We start from the raw sequence: 21,349 nt of genomic DNA, 5'->3' as shown, positions 1-21,349 counted from the left end.
TAATGAACTGACTTGTTGGAAAGGTGGCATCCTATGATGGTGCCACGTTCAAAGTCACTGAGCTCTTCAGTAAGGTCATTCTACTGACAATGATTCTACTGACAATGTTCTATGGAGATTGCATGGCTGTGTACTCGATGTTATACACCTGTCAGCAACGGTTGTGGCTGAAATAGGCGAATCCACTCATTTGAAGCGGTGTCCACATACTTTTGTATATATGTGTTTATTTCATTTTCAATACATTTGTAAACATTTGTAAAAACATGTTTTCACTTTGTCAGTATGAGGTATTGTGTGCAGATGGGTAAGAGAACAATATTTAATACATTTAGAATTTGTGGGTGGGCGGTTCAACTCAATATTGTTTTGTACACTCAGTGTATACTGCAACGGCATTGGATGTTCCCCAAGCAACACTTAGAGACACACAGTACTTTATAAGACTTGTACAGGGAGATGATGTTTGAGAGGAATGAAGAATTCCGTTTTATCTTCCTAATAGAGGGTGTGTGTGCATCATAGGAGAAAAAGGTGCACTTGTATTTCAATTAATATGATACGGTATCAAGCTTGCTTTTCCTCCTGCAAAGTATACTGGAATTCTACATCAAGTATTTGTGTCTCTAACAAAGTCTGTGGTGTCTTTTAAAATGATTCCCTTCATTCATCCAGTTAACCAGCATGTATCAAGATTTTTAATGTATGTCGATGATGAAAGTGTGTTTTTTCAACTTGAAAATGAAAGTTTAATTTCATTTATTCAGAACAGAAGTCTATTGAGTGGTAAATATTTTATACATAAATGTAAGTGGGCTAAAGAAAAGCCAAGATTCTTACTTCTTCAAATTGAACTTAAAAATGACTTTTGACTGCTCCATAAATAAAACAAATGTAAAGCCAACCCTAAATGCCTGTGAAGCATTACGTATTTTTAGTTTAAATCTGTATACCTGTGTATGAAGTTGGTCTTTTTGTGGTATACTGTGTATGACTGTATGACTGTATTATTTGTTGTTAATTAAAAAAAAAGAAGAAACTATAGTGGAATCAGAGGTTTGCCTTCAAAATAAAAGTCCCCCATTTGAAATTGATGCAAACAAATACAAATAGTGTAATCATGCCACAAATGGACTGAATAATGCTAAACCAGGTTGGAAATGTTATATAAATCCAATAAAATACAATTATTAGTTCATTTGACCCCCAAAAATGTAAAATATGTTGAAATGGCACTGCGGATGTGTTTGAAATCAGAATTGCATTGGGGGTTTTCTTCTATGCACTGTACATGAAATGGAGTATCAGCCTACTCAGTGACACTCACCCAACACGACAAATATTAGCATCTTAGTTCTTATTGCGGGACTCTGAAACCACTGAAACGAGCGACATTAAGCTCACCAGTCAACCCACAGGGAGCTCCAAAAGCACTGGGACAGTGACACATGTTTTGTTGTTTTATGGACTCCAGCACTTCTGGTTAGAGCTTTAATTTGAGGATATCTTCATTCATATTGGGTGAACTGTTTAGAAATTACAGCACTTTTTGTACATAGTCCTCCCATTTTAGGGGACCAAAAGAATTGGGACAAATTCACTTGTGTACTAAAAAGTTAAATTTTTGGTCCCATATTCATAGCATGCAATGACTATATCAAGTTTTGACTTTAGAAGTTTGTTGGATGCATTTGCTGTTTGTTTTGTTTCAGATTATTTTGTGCCCAATATAAATGAATGGTACATAATGTATTGTTTCATTTTGTAGTCACTTTTATTGTAAATAAGAATAGAATGTTTCTAAACACTTCTACATTAATGCAAATGGTACCATGATCGCAGATAATCCTGAAGGAATCATGATTAATGATGAGTGAGAAAGTTACAGAGGCATGAATATTATACTTATGCTGAGTTAGCCGACTGTCAGCTGTACGTAAACACATGGACAAATCCCTTTTCGACTCTGTGTGTTGTGGAAAGGTAAACACTAATTGTTTCAAGCTAACGTTAGCGAACAGAAGATGGACATTCAGTGGGCTCTAAAGTGACAGCAGTTCACTCACATTTGCTATTGAAAGAAATGAAACGCAAATACGAAAAATAACCGGTCTCATTTGTGCGAGTGTGATATACAGTTAATTCTGCGTCCCATTAGTTGTATTTTCCCCGTAACATTACAAGGATTATGCAACCTGATAGACTGTAACATTGAACTGCCCAATACACCGGTCTGAGAAGGGAATGGCGAAATCCGCCCAATCCAACTCCTCACACAATTTGTTGAGCATTTCACGGGCCCAAGAGAAACAGGATAGCCCACTGCTCCCGGCTATAGGTCCAGACCTGTAGAGAAGCACGTTACACTGTTGACAATAATCCTATTAAAGACAATGTTCCCAACGTTCACAGAGATCCCATTCACGGTTCACACAGAGGATGAATGATAAACCTTTAAAAGTCAAGTGCAATGAACTTCTCTACTTGTACCTTGGACTGAATCCTGGATGTGGTAAACACACACACACACACACACACACACAAACATACACTCTCACACACACACAAACATACACTCTCACACACACACAAACGTGGATATCTGAACCTTCATATCTGAACCTTCACTCTGACATTCACTCTGTATCTATTTATGTAGCTAGCTTACAACACGCACGTACTCTAACCCTGAACATAACCCTAAAGCTCACATCCACAAGGTGCAGGATCACACACGACACCAACACACACGACACACCAACACACACTCACACTACATCACGTAGGATCTCAAAGCAGCTCACGTGAAAAGGTACAGGTACAGTTTGATACACTCATATCAGTGGACTTGAAAGGTTACTGTCTATATACATGGGATGACAAGATGAGACCTATGGGAGAGAGCTGAACTAGTACAATGGTCATCTTGTTTTGTCCACACTATGAGACTACTGATAAGGCTATCAGTACCAGATGGCATGCAGACAGAGAGAACAGGAACAGGGTGTGTCTAATCAACTGCCAATGTCAGCGTTAATAGTGGGAAAGTTGTTGTTCTACAGTACAGCGTTAATAGGGGGAAAGTTGTTGTTCTACAGTACAGCGTTAATAGTGGGAAAGTTGTTGTTCTACAGTACAGCGTTAATAGGGGGAAAGTTGTTGTTCTACAGTACAGCGTTAATAGGGGGAAAGTTGTTGTTCTACAGTACAGTGTTAATAGGGGGAACGTTGTTGTTCTACAGTACAGTGTTAATAGGGGGAAAGTTGTTGTTCTACAGTACAGCGTTAATAGGGGGAAAGTTGTTGTTCTACAGTACAGTGTTAATAGGGGGAAAGTTGTTGTTCTACAGTACAGCGTTTATAGTGGGAAAGTTGTTGTTCTACAGTACAGCGTTTATAGTGGGAAAGTTGTTGTTCTACAGTACAGCGTTAATAGGGGGAAAGTTGTTGTTCTACAGTACAGTGTTAATAGTGGGAAAGTTGTTGTTCTACAGTACAGCGTTAATAGTGGGAAAGTTGTTGTTCTACAGTACAGCGTTAATAGGGGGAAAGTTGTTGTTCTACAGTACAACGTTAATAGGGGGAAAGTTGTTGTTCTACAGTACAGCGTTAATAGTGGGAAAGTTGTTGTTCTACAGTACAGCGTTAATAGGGGGAAAGTTGTTGTTCTACAGTACAACGTTTATAGGGGGAAAGTTGTTGTTCTACAGTACAGCGTTAATAGTGGGAAAGTTGTTGTTCTACAGTACAGCGTTAATAGTGGGAAAGTTGTTGTTCTACAGTACAGCGTTAATAGTGGGAAAGTTGCTGTTCTACAGTACAGCGTTAATAGGGGGAACGTTGTTGTTCTACAGTACAGCGTTAATAGTGGGAAAGTTGTTGTTCTACAGTACAGTGTTAATAGGGGGAACGTTGTTGTTCTACAGTACAGCGTTAATAGTGGGAAAGTTGTTGTTCTACAGTACAGCGTTAATAGGGGGAAAGTTGTTGTTCTACAGTACAGCGTTAATAGGGGGAAAGTTGTTGTTCTACAGTACAGCGTTAATAGGGGGAAAGTTGTTGTTCTACAGTACAGTGTTAATAGTGGGAAAGTTGTTGTTCTACAGTACAGCGTTAATAGGGGGAAAGTTGTTGTTCTACAGTACAACGTTAATAGGGGGAAAGTTGTTGTTCTACAGTACAACGTTTATAGGGGGAAAGTTGTTGTTCTACAGTACAGCGTTAATAGTGGGAAAGTTGTTGTTCTACAGTACAGCGTTAATAGGGGGAAAGTTGTTGTTCTACAGTACAACGTTAATAGGGGGAAAGTTGTTGTTCTACAGTACAGCGTTAATAGTGGGAAAGTTGTTGTTCTACAGTACAGCGTTAATAGGGGGAAAGTTGTTGTTCTACAGTACAGCGTTAATAGTGGGAAAGTTGTTGTTCTACAGTACAACGTTTATAGGGGGAAAGTTGTTGTTCTACAGTACAACGTTTATAGGGGGAAAGTTGTTGTTCTACAGTACAATGTTTATAGGGGGAAAGTTGTTGTTCTACAGTACAGCGTTAATAGTGGGAAAGTTGTTGTTCTACAGTACAACGTTTATAGGGGGAAAGGTGTTGTTCTACAGTACAGCGTTAATAGTGGGAAAGTTGTTGTTCTACAGTACAGCGTTAATAGGGGGAAAGTTGTTGTTCTACAGTACAGTGTTAATAGTGGGAAAGTTGTTGTTCTACAGTACAGCGTTAATAGGGGGAAAGTTGTTGTTCTACAGTACAGTGTTAATAGTGGGAAAGTTGTTGTTCTACAGTACAGCGTTAATAGGGGGAAAGTTGTTGTTCTACAGTACAACGTTTATAGGGGGAAAGTTGTTGTTCTACAGTACAGTGTTAATAGTAGGAAAGTTGTTGTTCTACAGTACAGCGTTAATAGGGGGAAAGTTGTTGTTCTACAGTACAGCGTTAATAGGGGGAAAGTTGTTGTTCTACAGTACAGTGTTAATAGTGGGAAAGTTGTTGTTCTACAGTACAGCGTTAATAGGGGGAAAGTTGTTGTTCTACAGTACAACGTTAATAGGGGGAAAGTTGTTGTTCTACAGTACAACGTTTATAGGGGGAAAGTTGTTGTTCTACAGTACAGCGTTAATATTGGGAAAGTTGTTGTTCTACAGTACAGCGTTAATAGGGGGAAAGTTGTTGTTCTACAGTACAACGTTAATAGGGGGAAAGTTGTTGTTCTACAGTACAGCGTTAATAGTGGGAAAGTTGTTGTTCTACAGTACAGCGTTAATAGGGGGAAAGTTGTTGTTCTACAGTACAGCGTTAATAGTGGGAAAGTTGTTGTTCTACAGTACAACGTTTATAGGGGGAAAGTTGTTGTTCTACAGTACAACGTTTATAGGGGGAAAGTTGTTGTTCTACAGTACAATGTTTATAGGGGGAAAGTTGTTGTTCTACAGTACAGCGTTAATAGTGGGAAAGTTGTTGTTCTACAGTACAACGTTTATAGGGGGAAAGTTGTTGTTCTACAGTACAGCGTTAATAGTGGGAAAGTTGTTGTTCTACAGTACAGCGTTAATAGGGGGAAAGTTGTTGTTCTACAGTACAGTGTTAATAGTGGGAAAGTTGTTGTTCTACAGTACAGCGTTAATAGGGGGAAAGTTGTTGTTCTACAGTACAGTGTTAATAGTGGGAAAGTTGTTGTTCTACAGTACAGCGTTAATAGGGGGAAAGTTGTTGTTCTACAGTACAACGTTTATAGGGGGAAAGTTGTTGTTCTACAGTACAGTGTTAATAGTGGGAAAGTTGTTGTTCTACAGTACAACGTTTATAGTGGGAAAGTTGTTGTTCTACAGTACAACGTTTATAGGGGGAAAGTTGTTGTTCTACAGTACAGTGTTAATAGTGGGAAAGTTGTTGTTCTACAGTACAACGTTTATAGTGGGAAAGTTGTTGTTCTACAGTACAGTGTTAATAGTGGGAAAGTTGTTGTTCTACAGTACAGCGTTAATAGTGGGAAAGTTGTTGTTCTACAGTACAGTGTTAATAGTGGGAAAGTTGTTGTTCTACAGTACAGCGTTAATAGTGGGAAAGTTGTTGTTCTACAGTACAGCGTTAATAGTGGGAAAGTTGCTGTTCTACAGTACAACGTTTATAGTGGGAAAGTTGTTGTTCTACAGTACAGTGTTAATAGTGGGAAAGTTGTTGTTCTACAGTACAGCGTTAATAGTGGGAAAGTTGTTGTTCTACAGTACTGTGTTAATAGGGGGAAAGTTGTTGTGGACAATGCCATAAATAGATACATAGTTCCACACACAACACAAAATACACCACACACCAAATATGTTCTTGAACGTTAGAAAACTTGTCCTATTGACCTTTTCCATAGCCCCTTCACCCCCCCCCCCCCTCCCCACATACACACAACCCTACCCTCCTCCGGTTGCCTGTAGTCGGAATGGACGATGTGCTATTTTCGTACGTCTTCCCAGTATACACAGACACGCACACACAGGCATAGACACAGACATGCACACACTCAATGTTGATGCCGCTGGTTCGCCTTGGCGACAGGATAAACAGCTACTCAAATAGCAGACCCACTGACACAAACACACATACACACACCAGCATGTTTCCCTGTAAGAGTATCCAATACTTTATTTCCATGATTCCTCTGCTGTCCCACCTTCTCTTTCAGACCAACAGATCACTAGGGTTCATTCCAAATAGCACCCTATTCCCTACATAGTGCCCTACTTTTGACCAAAGCCCTATGGGCCCTCAGAAGTAGTAAACTAAATAGGCAATAGGGTGCCATTTGGGATGCAACCGGGGCCTGCCTGGGTAGAAATAGATAGGCTTGGGTTTTATCAGTCCTGCTTGCCCAGTCTCATACAGCGGCTTTGGGAAGAGACGAGGTTTGAACTACTGAGACAGACACTAAGGCAACTAAATATGGATCTTTCCCATCAAATGGATCATATATCAGTTATTTCCGGACAAGGCAATTGCATTGCATCATGCAATAAACCAGAGCAACACAGATATCCAAAGCAAAATCGGTCAAAAACCTTGAGACTAATTATGAAATGCTGATTATTTTGTAAACTACACTGAACAAAAATATAAAGGCAACATGTAAAGTACTAGTCCCATGTTTCATGAGCTGAAATAAAAAATCCCAGAAACGTTCCTTACGCACAAAAAGCTTATTTTTCTAATTTTGTGCACACATTTCTTTACATCCCTGTTAGTGAGAATTTCTCATTTGCCAAGATAATCCATCCACCTGACAGGTGTGGCATATTAAGAAGCTGATTAAACAGCATGATCATTACACGGGTGCACCTTATGCTGGGGACAATTAAAGGCCACTGTTAAATGTGCAGTTGGCATGCTGACTGCGGGAATGTCCACCAGAGCTGTTGCCAGATAATTGAATGTTAATTTCTCTACCATAAGCCACCTCAAACTTCATCTTAGAGAATTTGGCAATACGTCCAACCAGCCTCACAACCGCAGACCATGTGTATGGCGTTGTGTGGGCGAGCGGTTTGCTGATGACAACGTTGTGAACAGAGTGTCTGCATGGTGGCGGTGGGGTTATTGTATGGGCAGGTATAAGCTACGGACAATGAACACAATTGAATTTATCGATGGTAATTTGAATGCACAGAGATACCGTGACAAGATCCTGAGGCCCATTGTCGTGCCATTCATCCACTGCCATCACCTCATGTTTCAGCATGATAATGCATGGCCCCATGTCACAAGGATCTGTACACAATTCCTGGAAGCTGAAAATGTCCCAGTTCTTCCATGAATACTTTCTGAAGGCACTGTATTCTATGCCTGCACACTCACCAAACATGTAATCTATTGAGCATGTTTGGGATGCCCTGGATCTATGTGTACAACAATGTGTTACAGTTCCCACCAATATCCAGCAACTTTGCACAGCCATTGAAGAGGAGTGGGACAACATTCCACAGGCCACAATCAACAGCCTGATCAACTCTATGTGAAGGAGATGTGTCCCACTGCATGAGGCAAATGGTGGTCACACCAGATCCTGACTGTTTTTTTGATCCACGCCCCTACCTCCTTTTTAAGGTGTCTGTGACCAACAGATACATATCTGTATTCCCAGTCATGTGAAATCCATAGATTAGGATTGTATTTAATTGTATAATAATTGTATTTAAATTGACTGATTTCCTTCTATGAACTCTATCTCAGTAAAACCTTTGAAATTGTTACATTGTGTGTTGTTGTTCAGTATACAGTATGTAGGCCGTTGATGTTTGACTATCATGAAAGAACATGTGGCCCTCGCAGATTAAATAAGAACAAACGAAATAGCAAGCCAAAGGGTGGATTGCTTCAGTAATGTTCTAACGTTCTATAATGCTCTCATACAGTATGTCATGGGGGTTGATCTGGTGAGGGGCATGGTGTTTCATGGACTACAATGTCACTTCTGTCATAAAGTATTTCAGTACGTATTCACCTCCGGTGCAGATGACTCCACCTGTTATCTAGTGAATCTGCTATTTATGGCTTTGGATTAGAACACCTGTGTATGGACCAAAGACAGCTGGGGCTAGAGTAGAGATGGGGCTAGGGGCTAGAGTAGAGATGGGGCTAGGGGCTAGAGTAGAGATGGGGCAAGGGGCTAGAGTAGAGATGGGGCTAGAGTAGAGATGGGGCTAGGGGCTAGAGTAGAGATGGGGCTATGGGCTAGAGTAGAGATGGGGCTAGAGTAGAGATGGGGCTAGGGGCTAGAGTAGAGATGGGGCTAGGGGCTAGAGTATAGATGGGGCTAGGGGCTAGAGTAGAGATGGGGCTAGGGGCTAGAGTAGAGATGGGGCTAGGGGCTAGAGTAGAGATGGGGCTAGGGGCTAGAGTAGAGATGGGGCTAGAGTATAGATGGGGCTAGAGTATAGATGGGGCTAAAGTAGAGATGGGGCTAGGGGCTAGAGTAGAGATGGGGCTAAGGGCTAGAGTAGAGATGGGGCTAGGGGCTAGAGTAGAGATGGTGCTAGGGGCTAGAGTAGAGATGGGGCTAGGGGCTACAGTAGAGATGGGGCTAGGGGCTAGAGCAGCGATGGGGCTAGGGGCTAAAGTATAGATGGGGCTAGAGTATAGATGAGGCTAGGGGGCTAGAGTAGAGATGGGGCTAGGGGCTAGAGTATAGATGGGGCTAGGGGGCTAGAGTAGAGATGGGGCTAGGGGCTAGAGTAGAGATGGGGCTAGGGGGCTAGAGTATAGATGGGGCTAGGGGCTAGAGTAGAGATGGTGCTAGAGTAGAGATGGGGCTAGGGGCTAGAGTAGAGATGGGGCTAGGGGCTAGAGTAGAGATGGGGCTAGGGGCTAGAGTGGAGATGGGGCTAGAGTATAGATGGGGCTAGGGGGCTAGAGTAGAGATGGGGTTAGAGTAGAGATGGGGCTAGGGGCTAGAGTAGAGATGGGGCTAGGGGCTAGAGTATAGATGGGGCTAGGGGGCTAGAGTAGAGATGGGGTTAGAGTAGAGATGGGGCTAGGGGCTAGAGTAGAGATGGGGCTAGGGGCTAGAGTATAGATGGGGCTAGGGGCTAGAGTAGAGATGGGGCTAGGGAATAGAGTAGAGATGGGGCTAGGGGGCTAGAGTATAGATGGGGCTAGGGGCTAGAGTAGAGATGGTGCTAGAGTAGAGATGGGGCTAGGGGCTAGAGTAGAGATGGGGCTAGGGGCTAGAGTAGAGATGGGGCTAGGGGCTAGAGTGGAGATGGGGCTAGAGTATAGATGGGGCTAGGGGGCTAGAGTAGAGATGGGGTTAGAGTAGAGATGGGGCTAGGGGCTAGAGTAGAGATGGGGCTGGGGGCTAGAGTATAGATGGGGCTAGGGGGCTAGAGTAGAGATGGGGTTAGAGTAGAGATGGGGCTAGGGGCTAGAGTAGAGATGGGGCTAGGGGCTAGAGTATAGATGGGGCTAGGGGCTAGAGTAGAGATGGGGCTAGGGAATAGAGTAGAGATGGGGCTAGGGGCTAGAGTAGAGATGGGGCTAGGGGCTAGAGTAGCGATGGGGCTAGGGGCTAGAGTAGAGATGGGGCTAGGGGCTTGAGTAGAGATGGGGCTAGGGGCTAGAGTAGAGATAGAGCTAGGGGCTAGAGTAGAGATGGGACTAGGAACTAGGAGCTAAATCTAATTTTATTTGTCACATACACATGGTTAGCAGATGTTAATGTGAGGGTAGCGAAATGCTTGTGCTTCTAGTTCCGACAATGCAGTAATAACCAACGAGTAATCTAACCTAACAATTCCACAACTACTACCTTATACACACAAGTGTGAAAGGGATAAAGAATATGTCCATAAAGATATATGAATGAGTGATGGTACAGAACGGCATAGGCAAGATGCAGTAGATGGTATCGAGTACAGAATATACATATGAGATGAGTAATGTAGGGTATATAAACATAAAGTGGCATAGTTTAAAGTGGCAAGTTATACATGTATTACATAAAGATGGCAAGATGCAGTAGATGATATAGAGTACAGTATATACATATACATATTAGATGAGTAATGTAGGGTATGCAAACATTATATTAAGTAGCATTGTTTAAAGTGGCTAGTGATACATTTTTACATCAATTTCCATCAATTTCCATTATTAAAGTGGCTGGAGTTGAGTCAGTATGTTGGCAGTTCCTCGGCGTACACATCAGGGACAAACTGAAATGGTCCACCCACACAGACAGCGTGGTGAAGAAGGCGCAGCAGCGCCTCTTCAACCTCAGGAGGCTGAAGAAATTTGGCTTGTCACCAAAAGCACTCACAAACTTCTACAGATGCACAATCGAGAGAATCCTGTCGGGCTGTATCACCGCCTGGTATGGCAACTGCTCCGCCCACAACCGCAAGGCTCTCCAGAGGGTAGTGAGGTCTGCACAACGCATCACCGGGGCAAAGCTAGAGTAGAGATTGTTCTAGAAGCTAGGGGCTAGAGTAGAGATAGTTCTAGGAGCTAGGGGCTAGGGGCTAGAGTAGAGATAGTGCTAGGGGATACAGTAGAGATAATGCTAGGGGATATAGTAGAGATGGGGCTACGGGTTAGGGGCTAGAGTAGAGATAATTCTAGGGGGTAGAGTAGAGATAATGCTAGGGGATAGAGTAGAGATGGGGCTAGGGGCTAGAGTAGAGATAATTCTAGGAGATATGGGCTAGAGTAGAGATAATTCTAGGGGTTAGGGTCTAGAGTAAATATAGTGCTAGGGATAAGGGTCTAGAGTAGAGATAGTGTTAGGGGTTAGGGGCTAGAGTAGAGATAGTGCTAGTGGTTAGGGTCTAGAGTAGAGATAGTGTTAGGGGTTAAGGTCTAGAGCAGAGATAGTGTTAGGGGTTAGGGGTTAGAGGCTAGAGTAGATATAGGGTTAGGGGTTAGGGTCTAGAGAAGAGATAGTGTTAGGGATTAGGGTCTAGAGAAGAGATAGTGTTAGGGGTTACGGGCTAGAGTAGATATAGTGTTAGGGGTTACGGGCTAGATTAGAGATAGTGTTAGGGGTTGGGGTCTAGAGTAGAGATAGGGTTAGGGGTTGGGGTCTAGAGTAGAGATAGGGTTAGGGGATGTGGTCTAGAGTAAAGATAGTGTTAGGGGTTAGGGGCTAGAGTAGAGATAGTGTTAGGGGTTAGGGGCTAGAGTAGAGATAGTGTTAGGGGTTAGGGTCTAGAGTAGAGATAGGGTTAGGGGTTAGAGGTTAGGGGCTAGATGCTAGAGTAGATATAGGGTTAGGCGTTAGGGGCTAGAGTAGAGATAAGGTTAGCGGTTAGGGTCTAGAGTGGAGATATAGTGTTAGGGGTTAGAGGTTAGGGGTTAGGGGCTAGAGTAGAGATAGGGTTAGGCGTTAGGGTCTAGAGTAGAGATAGTGTTAGGGGTTAGAGGTTAGGGGTTAGGGGCTAGAGTAGAGATATGGTTAGGCGTTAGGGTCTAGAGTAGAGATAAGGTTAGGGGTTAGGGTCTAGAGTAGCGATAGTGTTAGGGGTTAGAGGTTAGGGGCTAGAGGCTAGAGTAGAGATAGGGTTAGGCGTTAGGGTCTAGAGTAGAGATAGTGTTAGGGGTTAGAGTCTAGAGTAGCGATAATGTTAGGGGTTAGAGTTTAGAGGCTAGATAGTGTTAGGGGTTAGAGTTTAGGGGCTAGAGGCTAGAGTAGAGCTAGTGTTAGGGGTTAGAGGTTAGGGGCTAGAGGCTAGAGTAGAGCTAGGGTTAGGGGTTAGGGTCTAGAGTAGAGATAGTGTTAGGGGCTAGAGGCTAGAGTAGAGATAGTGTTAGGGGTTAGGGGCTAGAGTAGAGCTATTGTTAGGGGTTAGAGGTTAGGGGCTAGAGGCTAGAGTAGAGATAGTGTTAGGGGTTAGGGGCTAGAGTAGAGCTAGTGTTAGGGGTTAGAGGTTAGGGTTTAGGGGTTAGGGGCTAGAGGCTAGAGTAGAGATAGGGTTAGGCGTTAGGGTCTAGAGTAGCGATAGTGTTAGGGGTTAGGGTCTAGAGTAGCGATAGTGTTAGGGGTTAGGGGCTAGATTAGAGATAGTGTTAGGGGTTAGGGTCTAGAGTTGAGATAGTGTTAGGGGTTAGAGGTTAGGGGCTAGAGGCTAGAAGCTAGAGTAGAGATAGGGTTAGGGGTTACGGGCTAGAGTATCGATAGTGTTAGGGGTTAGAGGTTAGGGGCTAGAGGCAAGAGGCTAGAGGCTAGAGTAGAGATAGGGTTAGGGGCTAGAGTAGCGATAGTGTTAGGGGTTAGGATCTAGAGTTGAGATAGTGTTAGGGGCTAGAGGCTAGAGTAGAAATAGTGTTAGTCGTTAGGGTCTAGAGTAGAGATAGGGTTAGGGGTTAGGGTCTAGAGTAGCGATAGTGTTAGGGGTTAGAGTTTAGGGGCTAGAGGCTAGAGTAGAGATAGGGTTAGGCGTTAGGGTCTAGAGTAGAGATAGGGTTAGGGGTTAGGGGTTAGGGTCTAGAGTAGCGATAGTGTTAGGGGTTAGAGTTTAGAGGCTAGATAGTGTTAGGGGTTAGAGTTTAGGGGCTAGAGACTAGAGTAGAGCTAGTGTTAGGGGCTAGAGGCTAGAGTAGAGATAGGTTAGGGGTTAGGGTCTAGAGTAGCGATAGTGTTAGGGGTTAGGGTCTAGAGTAGCGATAGTGTTAGGGGTTAGGGTCTAGAGTAGTGATAGTGTTAGGGGTTAGGGGCTAGAGTATAACTAGTGTTAAATCAAATCAAATTTATTTATATAGCCCTTCGTACATCAGCTGATATCTCAAAGTGCTGTACAGAAACCCAGCCTAAAACCCCAAACAGCAAGCAATGCAGGTGTAGGAGCACTGTGGCTAGGAAAAACTCCCTAGAAATGCCAAAACCTAGGAAGAAACCTAGAGAGGAACCAGGCTATGAGGGGTGGCCAGTCCTCTTCTGGCTGTGCCGGGTGGAGATTATAACAGAACATGGCCAAGATGTTCAAATGTTCATAAATGACCAGCATGGTCAAATAATAATAATCACAGGCAGAACACTAGAGCACCAGCACGGCCAGGTGGACTGGGGACAGCAAGGAGTCATCATGTCAGGTAGTCCTGAGGCATGGTCCTAGGGCTCAGGTCCTCCGAGAGAGAGAAAGAAAGAGAGAAAGAGAGAATTAGAGAGGGCATACTTAAATTTGCACAGGACACCGGATAGGACAGGAGAAGTACTCCAGATATAACAAACTGACCCTAGCCCCCCGACACATAAACTACTGCAGCATAGCTACTGGAGGCTGAGACAGGAGGCGTCAGGAGACACTGTGTTAGGGGTTAGAGGTTAGGGGCTAGAGGCTAGAGTAGAGAGAGGGTTAGGGGTTAGGGTCTAGAGTAGAGATAGTGTTAGGGGTTAGAGGTTAGGGGCTAGAGGCTAGAGAAGAGATAGGGTTAGGTGTTAGGGTCTAGAGTAGAGATAGGGTTAGGGGTTGGGGTCTAGAGTAGAGATAGTGTTAGGGGTTGGGGTCTAGAGTAGAGATAGTGTTAGGGGTTGGGATCTAGAGTAGAGATAGGGTTAGGGGATTAGGGTCTAGAGTAGAGATAGTGTTAGGGGTTGGGGTCTAGAGTAGAGATAGGGTTAGGGGATTAGGGTCTAGAGTAGAGATAGGGTTAGGGGATTAGGGTCTAGAGTAGAGATAGTGTTAGGGGTTGGGGTCTAGAGTAGAGATAGGGTTAGGGGATTAAGGTCTAGAGTAGAGATAGGGTTAGGGGATTAGGGTCTAGAGTAGAGATAGTGTTAGGGGTTGGGGTCTAGAGTAGAGATAGGGTTAGGGGATTAAGGTCTAGAGTAGAGATAGTGTTAGGGGTTGGGGTCTAGAGTAGAGATAGGGTTAGGGGTTGGGGTCTAGAGTAGAGATAGTGTTAGGGGTTGGGGTCTACTGTAGAGATAGGGTTAGGGGATTAGGGTCTAGAGTAGAGATAGCGTTAGGGGATTAGGGTCTAGAGTAGAGATAGCGTTAGGGGATTAGGGTCTAGAGTAGAGATAGGGTTACGCCTGGGCTGGGGTTTATGGGCTAGAAGCTAGAATAAAGATAGTGCTAGGGGAAAGGGGCTGTGGTCTCTCTGGGCCTGCTATAATTTGCTATTGCCTTTTACAGCTGCCATATGTCACATAGCTGTCTGTCTGATGCCACATGGAATGCGACTGTGTTTCACCATCCTGTCTCCTACCAGTGTGTGTGTGTGTGTGTGTGTGTGTGCGCGTGTGCACAGTTCGAAGCTAGGGACATTGGAGATGGACCGCTGGTGCTGCTTTATGTCTTTTTTGTCACACCTCAGTCACACAGCTGAGTGACACTGACCTCTGCTGGTGAGAATAAGGAGTTGCATCTGTCATGGAAATGTACGCTAGGGGCTTGAACTCTGTTGTTCATTACATTAAAGCTATTATAAAATGATTTGATTTGTAGATACAGTATTATGTGTGTGAGGGGCCATGTCAGGACCTATGACGTGTTAGCCTATGAAACACTAGTTTTATATTTAATCTATTTATGAAGTAGTATAAATATAAACACAATTTCACGTCTGTGTTTTTTAGGACTTTTATAAGCAAGTAAAGTAGACTGTATTAGTCCAATTGTCATTTTTCTACAGTTAGCCAATATATCTTATGATAAAACAATATATTAACCAATCTCATCGAAGACACTATATATGGATAAATATTGCTTGCTCAACTGATAAGACTCATTCAAATGTCCTATTTCTGTGTAATTCGTCACATCTTTCTGTGATGTATATTTAATGACCAATCAAGTCAGATGGTCAGTAGTCTTCACTTTCGATGAATCCCATTCACCAGACTCTCACCGCTCTTCGCTCTGATTGGTCCGTGTAAACAACGATAGTTCACCACAGCCAACCAGTGAAACGCGGTTAATGTCGTTTCGAACATGGTTTTTCTATGCAAACCCCTCGCGCCACCATCGGGGTGACGTCACGGTTCTCACACAACAGAGAGATGCGCACTGAGTTATAAGACGAGGCGGTTGTTCAGTGCGGTAAACATTTTTTTGAAGAAAAGCAATAAGCAATAAAGATCCTGCCGAATAGGGTTTTTTTAAAGAGGAGTTGGAATTTTTGTTGAAAAGGCATATAATTTCTCATAAGGTAGGTGATAATATTTTATTGTGGTCCATATGTCCTAAGTTGCGGACTGTTGGAAAATTGCAACTCGACAGCGTTGTTCTTGGGGTTTGGCCCTGTGCAGGTGATGGTTGTATTCCATCCTTGTCTTATTGAGGCGACCACGCAGCTGTTATATCCAACAATACATTTTACATAATAGAAAGGGAGATAAAGTCGTGTAAGACAAATCATTAGCTATGATATAATTCGTGATAGATTGATTTCTATTTAGCCTAATATTTTGAAAGTGGCCTATCGCAGCAAATCAACTGATCTAGCCGATATGCTATGCTGTAGATGTTTTTTAATCAAGTAGCTAGTTGTTAATAAAGCCAAAGATCCGAGTAAAGTGTTATTTTGTTCCATTGATATGGCATCAATGCAACAACACTGTAGGCTTATACGAGACGCCACAACACTGTAGGCTTATACGAGACGCCACAACACTGTAGGCTAACATGAGACGCCACAACAACACTGTAGGCTTATACGAGACGCCACAACACTGTAGGCTTATACGAGACGCCACAACACTGTAGGCTTATACGAGACGCCACAACACTGTAGGCTTATACGAGACGCCACAACACTGTAGGCTAACATGAGACGCCACAACAACACTGTAGGCTTATACGAGACTCCACAACAACACTGTAGGCTTATACGAGACGCCACAACAACACTGTAGGCTTATACGAGACGCCACAACACTGTAGGCTTATACGAGACGCCACAACACTGTAGGCTAACATGAGACGCCACAACAACACTGTAGGCTAACATGAGACGCCACAACAACACTGTAGGCTTATACGAGACTCCACAACACTGTAGGCTTATACGAGACTCCACAACAACACTGTAGGCTTATACGAGACTCCACAACAACACTGTAGGCTTATATGAGACGCCACAACACTGTAGGCTTATACGAGACTCCACAACAACACTGTAGGCTTATACGAGACGCCACAACACTGTAGGCTTATACGAGACGCCACAACAACACTGTAGGCTTATACGAGACGCCACAACACTGTAGGCTTATACGAGACGCCACAACAACACTGTAGGCTTATACGGGACGCCACAACAACACTGTAGGCTTATACGAGACGCCACAACAACACTGTAGGCTTATACGGGACGCCACAACAACACTGTAGGCTTATACGAGACGCCACAACAACACTGTAGTCTAACATGAGACGCCACAACAACACTGTAGGCTAACATGAGACGCCACAACAACACTGTAGTCTAACATGAGACGCCACAACAACACTGTAGTCTAACATGAGACGCCACAACAACACTGTAGGCTAACATGAGACGCCACAACAACACTGTAGTCTAACATGAGACGCCACAACAACACTGTAGGCTAACATGAGACGCCACAACAACACTGTAGTCTAACATGACACGCCACAACAACACTGTAGGCTAACATGAGACGCCACAACAACACTGTAGTCTAACATGAGACGCCACAACAACACTGTAGTCTAACATGAGACGCCACAACAACACTGTAGGCTAACATGAGACGCCACAACAACACTGTAGTCTAACATGAGACGCCACAACAACACTGTAGTCTTAACATGAGACGCCACAACAACACTGTAGTCTAACATGAGACGCCACAACAACACTGTAGTCTAACATGAGACGCCACAACAACACTGTAGGCTAACATGAGACGCCACAACAACACTGTAGTCTAACATGACACGCCACAACAACACTGTAGGCTAACATGATATGCCACAACAACACTGTAGTCTAACATGAGACGCCACAACAACACTGTAGTCTAACATGAGACGCCACAACAACACTGTAGTCTAACATGAGACGCCACAACAACACTGTAGGCTAACATGAGACGCCACAACAACACTGTAGTCTAACATGACACGCCACAACAACACTGTAGGCTAACATGAGACGCCACAACAACACTGTAGTCTAACATGACACGCCACAACAACACTGTAGGCTAACATGAGACGCCACAACAACACTGTAGTCTAACATGAGACGCAACAACAACACTGTAGGCTAACATGAGACGCCACAACAACACTGTAGGCTAACATGAGACGCCACAACAACACTGTAGGCTAACATGAGACGCCACAACAACACTGTAGGCTAACATGAGACGCCACAACAACACTGTAGGCTAACATGAGACGCCACAACAACACTGTAGTCTAACATGACACGCCACAACAACACTGTAGGCTAACATGAGACGCCAGTGAAGAAGAATAGCCTAATAGTCTATTTTACACAGCAAAATCCCCCTCATAAATGTACCCTATAAAGGACGTGGCAGGAAAAATAAACCTAATTGAGGGAGTATTTCAGACTATCAACCGCACAATGTTGAAATATCATCCCAGTTCTTTCCATTTCATTTTGATGAATGATCTATGCCCCAGCCGGCTGCGGTTCTATTAGGCCTAGTTGACTATTATAACCCTGGACATTTACTCATTTAGGACTGGGATCTTAGTGTGTTTGAGAAGTATGTTCCATCCTTTCACCATATACTGGAACCATACCCTCACTCTGTGTAAAACTGCAACCATACACTGTACAAAGTCCCTATGTGGGAGAGACCCCTTACTATACAACTGAAGGCCTAGCTGTTTGTACCACTACAGACATTTCACTTCATGACTTGGTAAAGGGTGGATTAAATGGAGAGATAAGAGGCAAACTCTCTAGCCTTTCATTGTGGCAAGTGAGTCAGTGTGGTGCAGGGTTGGCCAGGCGACCGGCACAGACAGGTACAGGTGAGGTCTCAAGGAGACAGAGGTCAGAAGGGCCATGTGTGGTGTTGTTCTAGATGCTAGTTTCTGTGAGTAGATGTGTGTGTCCTGTTGTTAGCTAATTAGCTCACATGGGGTATAGACAGGTATATAAGCCTACGATATATCTACCTTTCACCTGAGTTAGCTAGACTTACAGATCAGTTGTAGTTTTAGTGATGCTACCTGTCTCCTGAGTTAGCTAGACTTACAGATCAGCTGTAGTTCTAGTGATGCTACCTGTCTCCTGAGTTAGCTAGGCTTACAGATCAGCTGTAGTTCTAGTGATGCTACCTGTCTCCTGAGTTAGCTAGAGTTACAGATCAGCTGTAGTTCTAGTGATGCTACCTGTCTCCTGAGTTAGCTAGACTTACAGATCAGCTGTAGTTCTAGTGATGCTACCTGTCTCCTGAGTTAGCTAGAGTTACAGATCAGCTGTAGTTCTAGTGATGCTACCTGTCTCCTGAGTTAGCTAGACTTACAGATCAGCTGTAGTTCTAGTGATGCTACCTGTCTCCTGAGTTAGCTAGGCTTACAGATCAGCTGTAGTTCTAGTGATGCTACCTGTCTCCTGAGTTCGCTAGAGTTACAGATCAGCTGTAGTTCTAGTGATGCTACCTGTCTCCTGAGTTAGCTAGAGTTACAGATCAGCTGTAGTTCTAGTGATGCTACCTGTCTCCTGAGTTAGCTAGACTTACAGATCAGCTGTAGTTCTAGTGATGCTACCTGTCTCCTGAGTTAGCTAGAGTTACAGATCAGCTGTAGTTCTAGTGATGCTACCTGTCTCCTGAGTTAGCTAGACTTACAGATCAGCTGTAGTTCTAGTGATGCTACCTGTCTCCTGAGTTAGCTAGAGTTACAGATCAGCTGTAGTTCTAGTGATGCTACCTGTCTCCTGAGTTAGCTAGACTTACAGATCAGCTGTAGTTCTAGTGATATTTGAATTCAGTAGAATAACTTTAGTTGACAGCCCTACTTCTTTGTTGTAGTGCAGTGTGATTTTGCTCAACAATCATTGCTACTAACATTTCTACTATTGCACTAGGCTGTGTGTGTGAGAGAGGTGGAGAGAGACGGTGATGATGCAGTTTCTCTCTGCCTGTGTGTGTGTTGTGGAAACAATGTCAGTCATGGGTCAGTACAGTGCCTCGACACTGGCAGCCCTTTTCCATCAATGACCAACTGACGAACACACACTAGAGCTCAAACGCAACTGAACTGGATCTCGGACAGGAAGAGGAAGGTTAGGTTAGCAAACATTTCTGATAAACCAGTCAGTTATGAAGGAGAGTTTGTGTAACAATATTACTACAGTGTGTACTTATGGTCCCAGGACCAAATGTTCTCCAGGGTAACGGTGTGTGTGAATGGGGTTTTAGCGTTAGTGAAGGTACTTATTGAGAATGGACAGGAGCATCTGTTCCTCACAGCTCAGGAGAGTAACCATGGTTACTCAACTACCTCACCAGCCATCTGTTAACAGTGTGTACAGGTGACATGTTTGGTCATCGTTTCATAACCCTTCAAGTAAAATCAAGACGCGCACGCACACGCACACCCAGAATATGTGTGGAGATTTTTAATATTTTCAGCAGCCAACAGGAGAAGATTAGGCCGACTCACAACGCAGGTTAGAGGAAGATTAGGCCGACTCGCAACACAGGTTAGAGGAAGATTAGGCCGACTCGCAACACAGGTTAGAGGAAGATTACGCCGACTCGCAACACAGGTTAGAGGAAGATTACGCCGACTCGCAACACAGGTTAGAGGAAGATTAGGCCGACTCGCAACACAGGTTAGAGGAAGATTAGGCCGACTCGCAACACAGGTTAGAGGAAGATTAGGCCGACTCGCAACACAGATTAGAGGAAGATTAGGCCGACTCGCAACACAGGTTAGAGGAAGATTAGGCCGACTCGCAACACAGATTAGAGGAAGATTAGGCCGACTCGCAACACAGGTTAGAGGAAGATTAGGCCGACTCGCAACACAGGTTAGAGGAAGATTACGCCGACTCGCAACACAGGTTAGAGGAAGATTAGGCCGACTCGCAACACAGATTAGAGGAAGGGTAGGCCGACTCGCAACACAGGTTAGAGGAAGATTACGCCGACTCGCAACACAGGTTAGAGGAAGATTAGGCCGACTCGCAACACAGATTAGAGGAAGATTAGGCCGACTCGCAACACAGATTAGAGGAAGATTAGGCCGACTCGCAACACAGATTAGAGGAAGATTAGGCCGACTCGCAACACAGGTTAGAGGAAGATTAGGCCGACTCGCAACACAGATTAGAGGAAGATTAGGCCGACTCGCAACACAGATTAGAGGAAGATTAGGCCGACTCGCAACACAGATTAGAGGAAGATTAGGCCGACTCGCAACACAGGTTAGAGGAAGATTAGGCCGACTCGCAACACAGGTTAGAGGAAGATTAGGCCGACTCGCAACACAGGTTAGAGGAAGATTACGCCGACTCGCAACACAGGTTAGAGGAAGATTAGGCCGACTCGCAACACAGGTTAGAGGAAGATTAGGCCGACTCGCAACACAGGTTAGAGGAAGATTAGGCCGACTCGCAACACACAGGTTAGAGGAAGATTAGGCCGACTCGCAACACAGGTTAGAGGAAGATTAGGCCGACTCGCAACACAGGTTAGAGGAAGATTAGGCCGACTCGCAACACAGGTTAGAGGAAGATTAGGCCGACTCGCAACACACAGGTTAGAGGAAGATTAGGCCGACTCGCAACACAGGTTAGAGGAAGATTAGGCCGACTCACAAGACACAGATTAGAGGAAGATTAGGCCGACTCACAACACAGGTTAGAGGAAGATTAGGCCGACTCACAACACAGGTTAGAGGAAGATTAG

General features: G+C 44.0%; 1 protein-coding gene across 2 annotated transcripts in view; it reads left to right on the top strand.

Annotated features, from left to right (window-relative positions):
• Positions 1-2,730: 2,730 nt before the first annotated feature.
• LOC139366484 (cysteine-rich and transmembrane domain-containing protein 1-like) overlaps positions 2,731-21,349 on the top strand; it is a 44,358-nt gene continuing 25,739 nt past the window's right edge. The window contains exon 1 of one of the 2 annotated variants that reach the window (XM_071103999.1): positions 2,731-2,812. The gene's annotated coding sequence lies outside the window, so the exon portion shown is untranslated. Of the gene's footprint in view, positions 2,813-15,475; positions 15,634-21,349 lie in introns of those variants that run through there. The other variant, XM_071103998.1, reaches the window with a different exon arrangement.

The sequence above is a fragment of the Oncorhynchus clarkii genome, chromosome 14, assembly GCF_045791955.1.
Source record: "Oncorhynchus clarkii lewisi isolate Uvic-CL-2024 chromosome 14, UVic_Ocla_1.0, whole genome shotgun sequence".
Classification (NCBI taxonomy): Eukaryota; Metazoa; Chordata; class Actinopteri; order Salmoniformes; family Salmonidae; genus Oncorhynchus; species Oncorhynchus clarkii.
The sequence above is the reverse complement of the archived record's forward strand: the minus strand, read 5'-3'. Positions and strand labels throughout refer to the sequence as shown.